At 39.1% G+C, this 13489-nt stretch overlaps 1 protein-coding gene across 6 annotated transcripts in view; it reads left to right on the forward strand.

The window, feature by feature from the left end:
* The window catches only part of ikzf2 (IKAROS family zinc finger 2), a 129286-nt gene that overhangs the window by 95483 nt on the left and 20314 nt on the right, over positions 1-13489 (forward strand). The window lies entirely within an intron of this gene.

Below are 13489 nucleotides of genomic sequence, written 5' to 3' on the forward strand. Positions count from 1 at the left end.
AGACTGAAATGTATTTTCTTACTTTAGCAAAATAAAATGTGCCATGTTTAACTTGGCTTGGTATAAAAGTATCAAGGATATATTTTATTGAGGAAGTAATTGCACATACTTTTAAAAAAATATTATTGTTACAGATATAGCTGCACTGTCCTTAATCGTAAGCAACGCCTGAACTGTAAAGAACCTCTTTCCTTTTGCCAATTTATGAGGAGCAGACAACAACAAAAAAGAAACATTAAAAACAGAAGACACAATCCATGTTAATAAAATAAAGAAAATTCTCTCCTGCCTGTAATTTCATATATGGGGTGGACTCCTTGCAGATGTGTAGTGGTTCAAAAGCATTCTGTTACTAATTCTTGGATTTCAGACCAAGGCCTGGCTCAACTTCAATCAGGTTCATAGCATTCTTCTGACTTTTGGCACATTAGTCATTTTTGGCATGGAGAGTGGGAGGGGGTGGCTTCTGTGAAGAGAGTAACCATTTGTTGAACACGACTCCTTGATGCTCAAGAAACGTAGCCTTGTTTTCTCACTTGCCCCACAACTAGTCACAACCCTAGGCAAAGGCTAGCAGCTTTTTACACAACTTATCATGTCCTTTGTATATTTGCTTCACGACCTATGATTTAGGGCTTTGCCACACATGGTCCTCAAAATGGGTTCTGGCATTGCAAAACCTATCTGGCTGAGAACTGAGGACCTCACCAGATGGACTAAAGCCTCTGTTTCCATGTGCTTTGGAAATAGAGTCTCACGGAGGCCATCACATGAAGTAAGGGCACATCTGATGGGATTCTGGAGCACTCTATTTCTATAGCACATGGAAGCAGAACTTAGGAGCCATCTTCGGAAGTTGGGTGTTACCTGACTCCAAGCATCAGAGAGAAGGGGAAAGACAGGAAAAGTCACAGTAAGCCTTCTGGTCTTCTGGCCATCCCAGAAAACAGAGAAAGACAGGAGAAATGCTGTAAACACTTTCAGAATGCTGAAAGTTATTTTCGCTTACTGTAGCAATTCAGACATCGACTCCTCTCAACTTGTGCATTGCCTCTCTTCACCCATTCCCCTTCTTTTTATCTATTTTCCTAGAAGCATTGCACAATTCTGAGAGTTCACAATCTTGTGAGACCGCAACTTCATATCTCTGCAAGTTCACTGTTGCATTACTTTCACATTTTCAAAGTGCATAGGCATTGCCCCTGCAAGCGTTTATAATATTAATAAAATATTCATTTTCCTATGTTGTGTATTCTTTCTGCAATGGTTAGGCCTACTTATGATTAGCAAATCTTGTTTGTGAAGCCAGGGCATGTAGAAGCTGAAACATTTGCAAAACTGACACAGGAAGTCTTGCAAACATTAAGGAAATGCTTGATCAAGAAGTGAAATCCCTATCAGTGCCTGGAATTACTTGCAAAACTTCACAGTTACTTGATTTTTTTTTTTAAAGGAAAGCAAACAGAGCACAAATGGGAAGTTATGACTTTCCAGGCAGAAGTCCTCTCAGGCTGCTTGCTGGAAGTAGAATCACTGAAATCTTGGGGACAGAGAAGTGAAGCAGTTGAAAGTTATGCCCACAACATATCCACAAAAATATGTGTGTCTCCTAAACTCACTGCAGAAGTCCTTTGGACCTGTCACACCACTTCAAAACACTTTCTGCTGCCTAAAAACAGGAGTCCCCATTTATTGAAAAGGGCAGCCAGACAATGAGTTGAACACTGCTTTGAAGTGATTTAACAACAATGTCATGCAATTATGAGCACTTCAATTCATGGTTAGGGAGCTTCTGATGTTTGCTATAAGCCTTGTACTAATCTCCTAACTGATTCAATCCTCACTTGGTTTACATTTTACCTCTCATTTAATGTGGTAACTGGAGGTCACATATCTTATTTTCCCCTTTCAGTTAGCGTCCCATGGGGCTCTGTTCTCACCCCTTTATTATTTTCCCTATATACACAATCTTTAAGTAATCTTACAAGTTTATATGGTGTTCAATATTAGCTGTATGCTGTTGATAGCTATATTTTCCATTCCAGAACTTTCTTCTGATATCAAAGATCGTATTACACCTACATCTTTCAGCTTACTCAGAATGGATGCTTCATCGCCACATAAAACATAATATGGCAAAGACTGAACTTCTCAATTTTCCTCCAAAACCACCTTTATAACATACATTAGCCATCACCATTAATAGTGTTCTCATTTATCCTGTGAAGGAACCACAGAGTCTTGTTTTTATTTACTCCTCATATTTAAGCTATAGCAAAGTATATGTCAAGTTTTTTCATTATAACATTGCCAAAATAAAACCTTTTCTTTCTTCTTTCTCTGCAAAGATCTTAGTTCATGCCATAGTCATTTCCTGCCTTGATGATTGTAATCTTCTTTTGACTGGTCTTCCATTATCTCACCATCATTTTCTGGTTCCCATTCAACTTTCTGCTGCTAAGATTATCTTTTTGGCCTGTTATTTTGATCATGTTACCACACTTTTGATATCTCTTCATTGGTTACCCATTCCCTCTAGGAATCGATTTAAACTTCTTGTGCTGACATTAAAAGCCCTACACAACCCCTTTCCCCCCATCTTGCAACACTTATTTCCTTTTACCAGCCTGCTCATGATCAGAGTTCCAGGAATTCTAGGCTCCTCATCCAACAAAGGGTTTTTTTCTTCATTTGGCTCAGCATCCTTTCCCACTCACTGCCCCATACTCTTGAAATTGTCTCACTTAGCATTTTCAGACAGCTCCTTCCCTCGCTATTTTTAAATCTCATTTGAAAGTTTTTTATTTTCCAAAGCTTCGGGGAGTTTAGTTTAATGTTTTTTAATCTTGTATATTTTAATTACATGTATTGTCAGTTTGCTTTGGATTATATTGAGTTTTTGTTTTATTTATTTTGCAGTTTATCTGGATGATTGACTTTGCAATTGTATTGTATAGTTTTGTGATTTGTTATTCATTCTTCTCTCTGTGTATATATGTGTCTGCACAAATATTTTAGGTAGTATGTTTCTGGCAGGATCATCCCTTCTTCTCCCTCTCCCTGTCTGCTTGTTTTATTGTAAAGCACCATGTAAACTTGAAAACGCTATATAAATGATAATAATGACGACAATAAAAAAGTTCAGGAAGATGATAAGCCTAAAATATAAAGACTTGCTGCACAGATACTGTGGCTTCAGACCAGAAATGGGCAGAGAAGCATTCAAGACTTTCTTCCTCCCCCATTGCAGTGGCTTTCATTGCGGGTCCATCTCCAGGGAGAGGCCTGAGACTGTTAGCTTTCTCAGGCACTGAAGTGTGTGGCTGGTTGTTAAGCTCCCTGGCTGATGTAGTTAGAGGAGGTGGCAGTGAGAAAGGGGGGTAGAGTGACAGTGGAAACACTTTAGCCACTTGAAAAATTTGCTTCTAACACCCAAAATCTTCAATTGCTGAAGACTTTGGGTGTTACAAGCAAATTTTTCAGTGTACCTCTTTCATTCAATTTTAGCAGGAGTCCAGCTGATGTTGCCCCTTCTTTTTTCCATTGGTTACCATACACCCCCCACCCCCTTTCAGGACCATTTTCCGCCTTGCAGAGACATAATGGGAAGAGTGAAGTTAGGGCATTTTCTCTCCAAATAAAAATTCTTCCCCCTAAACCAATATTCCCCTGTTTTTCTAGCACTGCAGAATGGGACACTGCAGATCATCCACACAGGGAACTTCTCAATTTGCTGTGTCCCCATTCCCTTGGTAACATTTCATGTTCCTTTTCTTTAATCCAGTATTTCTTTAATCCAGTATTTCCAACCTGGGGAGAGCGTGGATGAGCTCCCTCTATCAGCTCCAGCTCCATGCGGGGACATGAGAGAAGCCTCCCACTAGGAGAGTAAAAACATAAAAACATCCAGGTGTCCCCTGGGTAAAGTTCTTGCAGATGGCCAATTTTTTCACACCAGAAGTGACTTGTAGTTTCTCATGTCACTCCTGACACAAAAAAACCTGCTGGGTTAAAGTATTAAATTACTGGAGCACTATAAATTTTGGCAATTGCTGCAAGTGCAATCTGTATCCAAATAGAACAGGGGTCCTCAAACTTTTTGAGTAGAGGGCTGGTCCATAATCCTTCAGATTTTTGAGGTGCCAAATTATCATTCGAAAAAAATACAAACAAATCCCTATGCATACTGCACATGTCTTATTTGTAGTGCAAAAAAACAACAACAATGAAAGAACAATACAATATTTAAAATAAGAACAATTTTAACCAACATAAACCTATCAGGGTTTCAATGGGAAGTGTGAGCCTGCTCCTGGCCAATGAGATAGTCAAGTTAATTAGGTTTGTTGTTGTTGTTGTTGTTGTTGTTGTTGTGTGCCTTCAAGTCATTTCAGACTTTGGGCGAGCCTAAGGGCAGGGGCCAGGTAAATTACCTTGGAGGGCTGTATCCAGCCCATGGGCCTTAGTTTGGGGACTCCTGAAATAGAGTGTAACTAAGAAGCAGAGAAATCAAGCTGGGGACTTTTCTGGCCAAGATATGAAACTGACTGGATGAGATTTTCTGATTAGCTCTAGTTGTCAAATTGGTAAAACTTGTACTCTGGATCTTTACTATCTGTTCTCAGAAGTAACTTCAGAATAATTCATTTAGCCCTGATTTCAGGTACTTGTTGTTGATTCATTTTCTTCATAATTGTGGAATGGTAGACTGTCACACTTCATGAACAAGACAGGAAGTTTTCCAGGTGATGGAACTCACTGCATTGTTTTGTGATACTGATTAAATAGAGGTGTCATATTTCATTCAGTGATGAAATTTGACTAGAGTTCAATTATAGATTAAGCATCCCTTATCTTGAATTTCTAAATCTGAAATACCCCAAAATCCAAAATTCTCCACATAATTAGTTGAAGTATGTATATAATATATACATGAAACACAAAAGAATGTTGTTTTTGGATTTGGAACCCATTTCCAAGACTACTCATTGTGTATATATATGATCATACTTACGACTTTTAGGAAGAAAACGGCTTTTTAAACAGGCCTTTGACAATGGCAAAATGTAAACATTCCTAATATCAATTGGATTTTATGGGTTATCTTTTACAGAGCAATGCCTTGGACTTTTAAGTTGTTGTTTAAATTGTTTTTATATATAATTGGTTAATGATATTTTGGTTGTTTTGTGTTATTTTTTTGTTTTGTTTTAAATTTGATATGTTCTCTACCTTGTTTATATTATTGACTATGTTTTATAGGCCCCTGGTGGCACAGTGTGTTAAAGTGCTCAGCTGCTAAACTTGCGGACCAAAAGGTGCCAGGTTCAAATCCCGGGAGCAGAGTGAGCGCCCGCTGTTAGCCCCAGCTCCTGCCAACCTAGCAGTTCAAAAACATGCCAAATGTGAGTAGATCAATAGGTACCGCTCCAGTGGGAAGGTAACGGCGCTCCATGCAGTCATGCCAGCCACATGACCTTGGAGGTGTCTATGGACAACGCCAGCTCTTTGGCTTAGGAATGGAGATGAGCACCAACCCCCAGAGTCGGTCACGACTGGACTTAACGTCAGGGGAAAACCTTTACCTTTACCTATGTTTTATTTTATGATTGTAAGCCGCCCTGAGTTCCTCTTTGGGAGATGGGGCAGGGTATTAATAAAGTATCATCATTATTATTATTATTATTATTATTATTATTATTATTATTATTTCAAAATCTGAAAACAGTCCTAAATCCAAAGTACTTTTGGTTCCAAGTATTTCAGATAAGGAATACCCAATTTGTGTTCTCAGATGTAGTCCATAGGTCTTGAAACCATTTTACTCAGAGATAGTCTAATTCATTAGGCTATAATCATTATAATGATTATAACCAATCATAGGTGCAGTCATTCCTAGTAACGTTTTACATTTCTCTAACATGACTGGAGTATATACACACTAGAATAGTGGTTCTCAAAGTGTGCTCCACAGAGCCCTTGGGGCTCCACAAAACATACAGAAGGGTTCCACAGTTTCCCCCTCCTCCTCCTTCTCCCCCTCCAAGCTTTCTCTCCTCATTCCTGTTCCTCGCCTCCTTCACCTCCCTTGCTGCCAAAAACCTTTCTCCCTCACCTTCCTTTCTTCCAAAACCCTATTTCTTTCCCACTGCTCAGGAGGTGTTTTTATTGTGCTTTTCCTGCATGGCAGAAGGGGGTTGGACTCGATGGCCACTGAAATACTGTTATGTTTGTTAAAATTATTCTTCAAAAGTTTGCCCATGCCTGATAGATAGATAGATAGATAGATAGATAGATAGATAGATAGATAGATAGATAGATAGATAATGTAATATGTAAACCTTTCTTGGGGCTCCATGGGAAACTTTTGCTTCAAAAAGGGTTCCGTAGCTGAAAAAGTTTGAAAACAACTGGACTAGAATGAATGCTAGAGCTAGAAAATGTCTATGATCAATTACAACTACATGTGTAGTTGACTGTGAATGAGTGAAACACCCTTGGTTTCCATAAAACAGGTGCCGGAATAAGACAGCTCACTGAATATTGTTGAACTGCAACTTCCAGCATGACTCATGATTGACTATGGTGGGAAGGGCTCCTCAGAGTTGCAGTTCAACAACATTTTGGGTCTTAAACAATTCCCATCACTGTTACCAGGGATAAGTTGAGGTGTGTACACACAGTAACTTCAGATCACTTGTTGACTCATGGTGTCCCATGATTTCATAGGATTTTCTCTGGGATAGTTTTGCCAGTTCCTTCCTCTGAAATATAGCCTGCAGCACCTGGTATGCATTGGCTGCTTCTCATCCAGAGTTGATTCTGCTTTGCTTTCAAGATCAGAGGGGATCTGGTGCCTTTAGGATATTTAAGCTTTTATATAAGTAATAAGAGGTTGTACTAAAATCTTCACAAAAATACCCTTTTAAAATGACAGACTTGAATGAAGAGAAGGACGTTGCTGTAGGAGAGAATTTCAAGCAGCAAGTGAAAAGATGGGAATGGGACCTGGAGGTGGGAGGGGTTAACTAGCTGATTGTATTTATAGAAGACTGCTTGTCAAACAATTTAAAAAAAAAAACAGAAATAGGATCCATTCTCATTTTCTCTCAGACACAATTCTGACGGAGAACTAAATGAAGTTTTCATTAAGTAACTAAACTCCTGGAGGGCATGTAAATTAAGATGATTTATTATAGTGTCTTTCTAGAAACCTATTTCTCTATGTGCCAAGTTTCTTTTTTAAATAATCGTAATCATAGTGCTGCTACCATACAATTAGCTCAAGGATATCCTTGGCTGAACATGTTTCGTAAAAGCTACTTTCTATGAATGGCAAATGGATGCAACAGAGTAATCAGAATTATTGTCATAAATGCAATAAAATCAAAACTGTGGAGACTGTGTTTGTAAGCTGCCTTGAGTCCCAATTTCAGGGGAAAGGCGTCATGTAAGGAAAGATCCTCATTGCTATTCATTTTAGCACATATCTTCATATCAACCATCATAAATATGAGTGTTGGTAGGACAGATTGGTTTTGGATACTGGGGAATTCAGTTCCTAGACTGATCCAGCCAAGTGCTCACGTTTAACAGCTCTAGGTTGTCAACTTTAATAATACTAAAATGGCTTAAATGGTTGGCATTTAGCTATGGAATGGATTGAATGCAAAATATTTCAGTAGCTACTATTTAATCTCCAAATTAGATATTAACACAGCAACAGTGAGGCTTTAAGGATTAGATAGATATGTGGGAGCTGCCAGTTCAAGCATGACACAAAGGCAGAGGAAAGGGTTAGTAACCTTGTAGCCTCCAGCCATTTCCGTATTCAAAATGTTCCCATCTCACTGACATTTTGCACATGGGAGGAAAAGATCGGAGAAAATGGGTAGAGTTGGGTGAGAAAGGTGATGTGAGTATATCTGGGAAACAATCTCCTTTCTTTCCCTTCCAAACATTGATCACTGTGTTTTGTGCATTTTTTCCTCCTGGGGCAGAAAAGTGGCTATGTTGCTGTTTCACAGCAAGTTGGCTGTGGTTTATGGCGACTGCTAAGATCGCTGGTCATTAACAGCCCTTCTCAAGTCTTGCATACTGGGGTCTATGGTTTCATAAATTGAATCAATCTAACTGTAATGCAGTCTATCCCTTTTCCTACCACTTTCGTTTTGCGGGGCATTTGTGTCTTCTCCAGAGAGTCATGTCATCTCGTGACATATCCAGATTATGAGTGGGGTTTTTTTTGGCTTTTAGGGAAACATCATGCTTGCTTTGTTATCAAACCCATTCATTTGTCTTCTTGGGTGTCCATGGTATTTGTGGAATTCTCTTCCAGTGCCACATTTCAAGCTTTCTTCATTGTCCAGCTCTCAAAAGCATACATAGATACAGTAGAGCCCCAGTTATCCGAGATAAAGGGGCAGGCCCCATCTCAGATAACTGAATGGCTCGGATAGGGTGAGGGCTCACTGAGGGATTTCTCCCCGGATCTCCCATGCCATGCTCCTCGTTTCTCAGAGTGACGGGCCCTGTTGGAGCAAGGGCATGTCCCTCCAAGAAACGTGGAGCATACCGTGGATTTTCCTCAGCCAGTGCTGGATGAAACATTTTCTTCCAGCAAGGGCCTGGCCAAGATAGATCCGGGGAGACGTCCCTCGAGGAGCCCTCGCCTGGTGATCGCTGCAGCAGCTATGCCGAGGTTCTTGCCTGGGCCAAGATCTTGCTGAGGGACGTCCTGTGCAAGCCCTTGCCCCTTGGGAAGCGCCTCCTCCTTCCTCTCCCTCTCCCTCTCCTTCTCTTGAACTCTAGAGAAGGAGAGGCCCCCGGTGGCGCCTCAGATAATACGGAGCCTCAGTTACCCTGAGCTCGGTTAACCGGGGCTGTACTGTATCAGAAATACTTCAGCCTATGTGATTCTGACATTGTTATTTATTTATTTGCAACATTTATATCCCACCCTTCTCACCCCGAAGGGGACTCAGGGCGGTTTACATACAATATATTATACGACTATATTACAATATTATTAGTAATATTGCATGTAATATAAATATACAGTTATAATTATTGAATGATACATCTTTATACTTAAGGATCTTATCCAATCTTCTATCTATCTATCTCTGTCTCTTCTCTATCTCTTCTCTTCTCTTTTCTCTTTCTCTCTCTCTCTCTCTCTCTCTCTCTCTCTCTCTCTATATATATATATATAATATAAGAGTGATGGAATCACGGGAGCGGACAAAACAGCAAAACTACAGGCCCCCCAACCTCGAAATTTGACAACACAACCCATCATCCACGCCTCTAGGTTGATACAATAAAAAGAAAAGAAAAATAAAGTCCTAATTGGAGGGAGAGAAATAATTGTTTTTATCCAATTGCTGCCAGTTAGAAGGCTAAGCTCTGCCCACTTGGTCTCCTAGCAACCCACTCAGCCCAGGGGACAGGCAGAGTTAGGCCTCACTTAGGCCTCTTCCACATATTATCTAATTTACTGGATTATATGGCAGTGTAGAATCAAGGCCCTTCCACACAGCTATATAACCCGTTTATAATCTTATATTATCTGCTTTGCACTGGATTATCTTGGCTCCACACTACCATATAATCCACTTCAGTGTGCATTTTATACAGCTGTGAAGAAGGGGCCTCATATAATCCAGTTCTAAGCAGATAATATAAGATTATCAATATACAGTAGAGTCTCACTAATCCAATATAAATAGGCTGGCAGAACGTTGGATAAGTGAATATGTTGGATAATAAGAAGGGATTCAGGAAAAGCCGATGAAACATCAAATTATACATCATTATACAAATTAAGCACTAAAACGTCATGTTATACAACAAATTTGACAGAAAAAGTAGTTCCATGTGCAGTAATACTATGTAGTAATTACTGAATTTACAAATTTACCACCAAAATATCACAATGAATTTAAAACACTGACTACAAAAACATTGTGTTGGATAATCCAGAACATTGGATAAGCGAATGTTGGATAAGTGAGACTCTACTTTAATATGAAATAATATAATCTCTAAAACCAGGACAGTAAATAATGAGCAACACTCTGATGAAAGCAGGGAAATTGGAAATTCCACAAAAGAAACAATCAGGGCCAGCTAACACCTCCCAAGAAAGGATTCTTCCAGAAAGGAAGCTGAGAAGGGAGTGAAGCAGTGTGTATTACCAAAGTCATTATTATTACTATCTATTATTATTATTATTATTATTATTATTATTATTATTATTATTATTATTGTGTTGCTGTGAACCGTGAAAATGAATACAATCTGGCTCCAAGTATTCAAAAACACTAAAATCAGAATATATAAAAATTACTGTGGTAGAACAATACAATCCCTAAAATCAGAACACTAAATAAAGAACAACACTCTAAAAACGGGGGAATTCCACACAGGAAACAATCAGGGCCAGCTAACACCACCCAACAAAGTATTCCCATCACCAAAGTCTGGCAAATCCTCTGTTTTCTCAGGGCCACAGACAGTAGAAGCACATAAAATATCGCAAACAACACCACTCTGAAAACAAGGGAATTCCGGACAGGAAACAATCAGGGCCAGCTAACACCTCCCAACAAAAAATTCACTCAGGGAGGAAACAGCCAAGCTTTAAAGCTGAAAGGCCATTACATCCTAATCATTTTCCCTAATTGCAGCATTCATACTTGCCCAACAGACAAAAAAATCAGAAATATTGTATATTCACCACCTTTAGGAAATAATATCCCCTGATGGCGCAGCGTGTTAAAGCGCTCAGCTGCTGAACTTCTGGACCCCCCACTGTTAGCCCCAGCTTCTGCCAACCCAGAAGTTCGAAAACATGCAAATGTGAGTGCATCAATAGGTACTGCTTCGGCGGGAATGTGACGGCGCTCCATGCAGTCATCCCACATGACCTTGGAGGAGTCTACAGACAATGCCGGCTCTTTGGCTTAGAAATGGAGATGAACACCAACCCCCAGACTCAGACACGACTGGACTTAATGTCAGGGGAAAACCTTTACCCTTTACCTTAACTACCACCAATTCCTCAATATTTTATTTCCCATACCACCAGACTTCACCACAGCAACGCGTGGCCGGGCACAGCTAGTTCTTTATAATTAACTTGAGCCTAGCAAAAGTGATTTTAAACAGCAAGTTAGATTCAGTAGGGATAATACTTTCCTTCTTCCTGGTACTCTTCTGTTGTCATTATTAGCTTTGCATAGCTGTTATGCATTTAAAATAAGCAGTTTGGGTTTTCTTATTAGATCTGACTTACTGCCTCCATCTCTTTCTTTCAACTTCAGTGTGGCTGGTTCAGGGGAAACCGTACACATTCTTAAGAAATTTCATCCCCTATAAAGTGGGAATAGTCATATCATTTTTCACAGGATTATTATGGTGATGAAAATCATAAAAATTGTTAAAGAACCATGCTTTAAAAATATACTAATTTATATATTTATATTTAGATACCATTGTAAATACATGGTGATTTATATATGGGAATATGGTAAAATTCTGTCTTTTTATGAGTACCTCCATGTGGAGGAAAATCTGGAGGGCACTGCTGCTGCTAAATTCCTTACATCTGCTTTTAAAACAGTTATGAGCAGAGTTCCCTTCAGGAGCTTGCTGCCTCTATAGCTGCAACATCAGCCTCTAGAAGTCCCTTCATATCTACCTGCTGTATTCTGTTTAACATGATAGGTTACCTCTCATATCCTTGAACAGCCCCAGATTCAATAAATATGAATCTGGGGGCTGTTCAAGGAATGTTGATCAGCATGTCCCATGCTTCTGAATGTAGTCGTTATGGGTGGGAGAAATCTCCTAAGCATTTTCAGATAAAAGAGACTATATTATGAGAACTGTGTTGTTGTTTTAAACCTTCAGTTGGGAAAATAAACAACCAAACATACAGGAAATGACAAATAAATGCATTCAGCACTTTCAGTTACAGTCTCTGTTTTGTTTCAGTGGTCACCTACTCCATCTTTTGTGCTTTGTAAGGTTCTTACTTGCACCTTACAGATCAGATTCACGCATTTGTAGTGTGCTTTTAGTGCTTGTGTGTGTTATTTTCAGACATTAAACCTGCATATACAACCAACTTTCAAGGAAGAATATTAATTTGAGGAAGCTAGAGCCTAGTCATGGTCATTTTGCCCCTTGCCTATCCTGCAGAAATGAAGAAAAAAGCAGCAGTGTATCAACCAGGCAAATAAAAATATCTTAATATCCTGAGTAGTATGGAGCCAGCAGTGTTTCTTGGCATGAGAACAGCTCTGGGACATATACAATTTCTCTATTGATATCTGTGCAGTGGTGGTTGATATGCTTTATCATTTCCCCCCCAAAATGGAATTTTTGGGGTGAACAAGAAAATTAATCATTTTCATTGCTTCATTATGTGTGTGTGTGTGTGTGTGTGTGTGTGTGTGTGTGTGTGTGTGTGTGTGTTTATGAAGAATGTTAACTGCCTGGGGTTCCTGTGAGGAAGAGCAAACTATCAATCAAATCTAATTAATGAATAAATAATAAATGTGGTATGAGTGAGCTTGTGTAGAAGAGGGATTTATGTCTTTTCAGTTTAATGCCTGCAGAGTGTTTTTACCTGTGAAATTACAGGCGTGGAGGACTCTCTCCATTCAGTTGGGAATGGTTGTTTTCTAGATTTCCGATCATGCTGTGAGCACCTCTAAAGTTTCCAGTTGCTCATGAATACAGCCCATTCAATCATTTGAAAGAATGCACATGGATACTTGAGGAGCATGGTACTATGGTAATGTTCCTGTCACCTGCCCATCACATTAATTTTTACCTTATAAATATGGACATTTCCACCTTTTAGAATGGAAAAAAAAGTTTAATTAACTCTCCCGCTCCTTCAGTTTCTCTGACTCTACTTTTCTTTCACTTCCCTTTTGTTCCCAATTTTCTCTCTATCAATCCCCACCCACATTATATCTTTGTTAGAATTTTGCTTTATAATTTGTAAGTATTTGAGGAAATACCTTACTGGGATGTTCTAGGGCTTGCATCCCCTCTGCTTTTAGTGTAGAGACGATTTATGCAACCGCTGTGAAGCAATATTGTGTGTAGTGGAAGAGGTGGCACCAATTGAAGCAAGGAATAAAAAGCAACTAGTATTCTAATATGGAAGACCGTTTATTTTTACATTAAACAGGATTCTTTTGTTTTAATGATTTTATCTCTGATCATGACAGCACTATTTTTAAAGCTTTATGTACCACTATGCGTGATCAATATTTAGTTATCCCCCATTTGACTCATAATTAGAATATCCTGGAAATTCTTGCTAAAGCCATGCAGATTATTCTCCTGAAATCACTTAGAGTGCAATCCTAACTCATGAAAATTGTTGAGGGTTGACAGTAAGACAGCTGAAGCTGTTATGAATTATTATTACTATTATATCAATTAATTTTAGCCCACTTTTATTCTT

Source organism: Anolis carolinensis, chromosome 1 (genome assembly GCF_035594765.1).
Source record: "Anolis carolinensis isolate JA03-04 chromosome 1, rAnoCar3.1.pri, whole genome shotgun sequence".
Taxonomy (NCBI): Eukaryota; Metazoa; Chordata; class Lepidosauria; order Squamata; family Dactyloidae; genus Anolis; species Anolis carolinensis.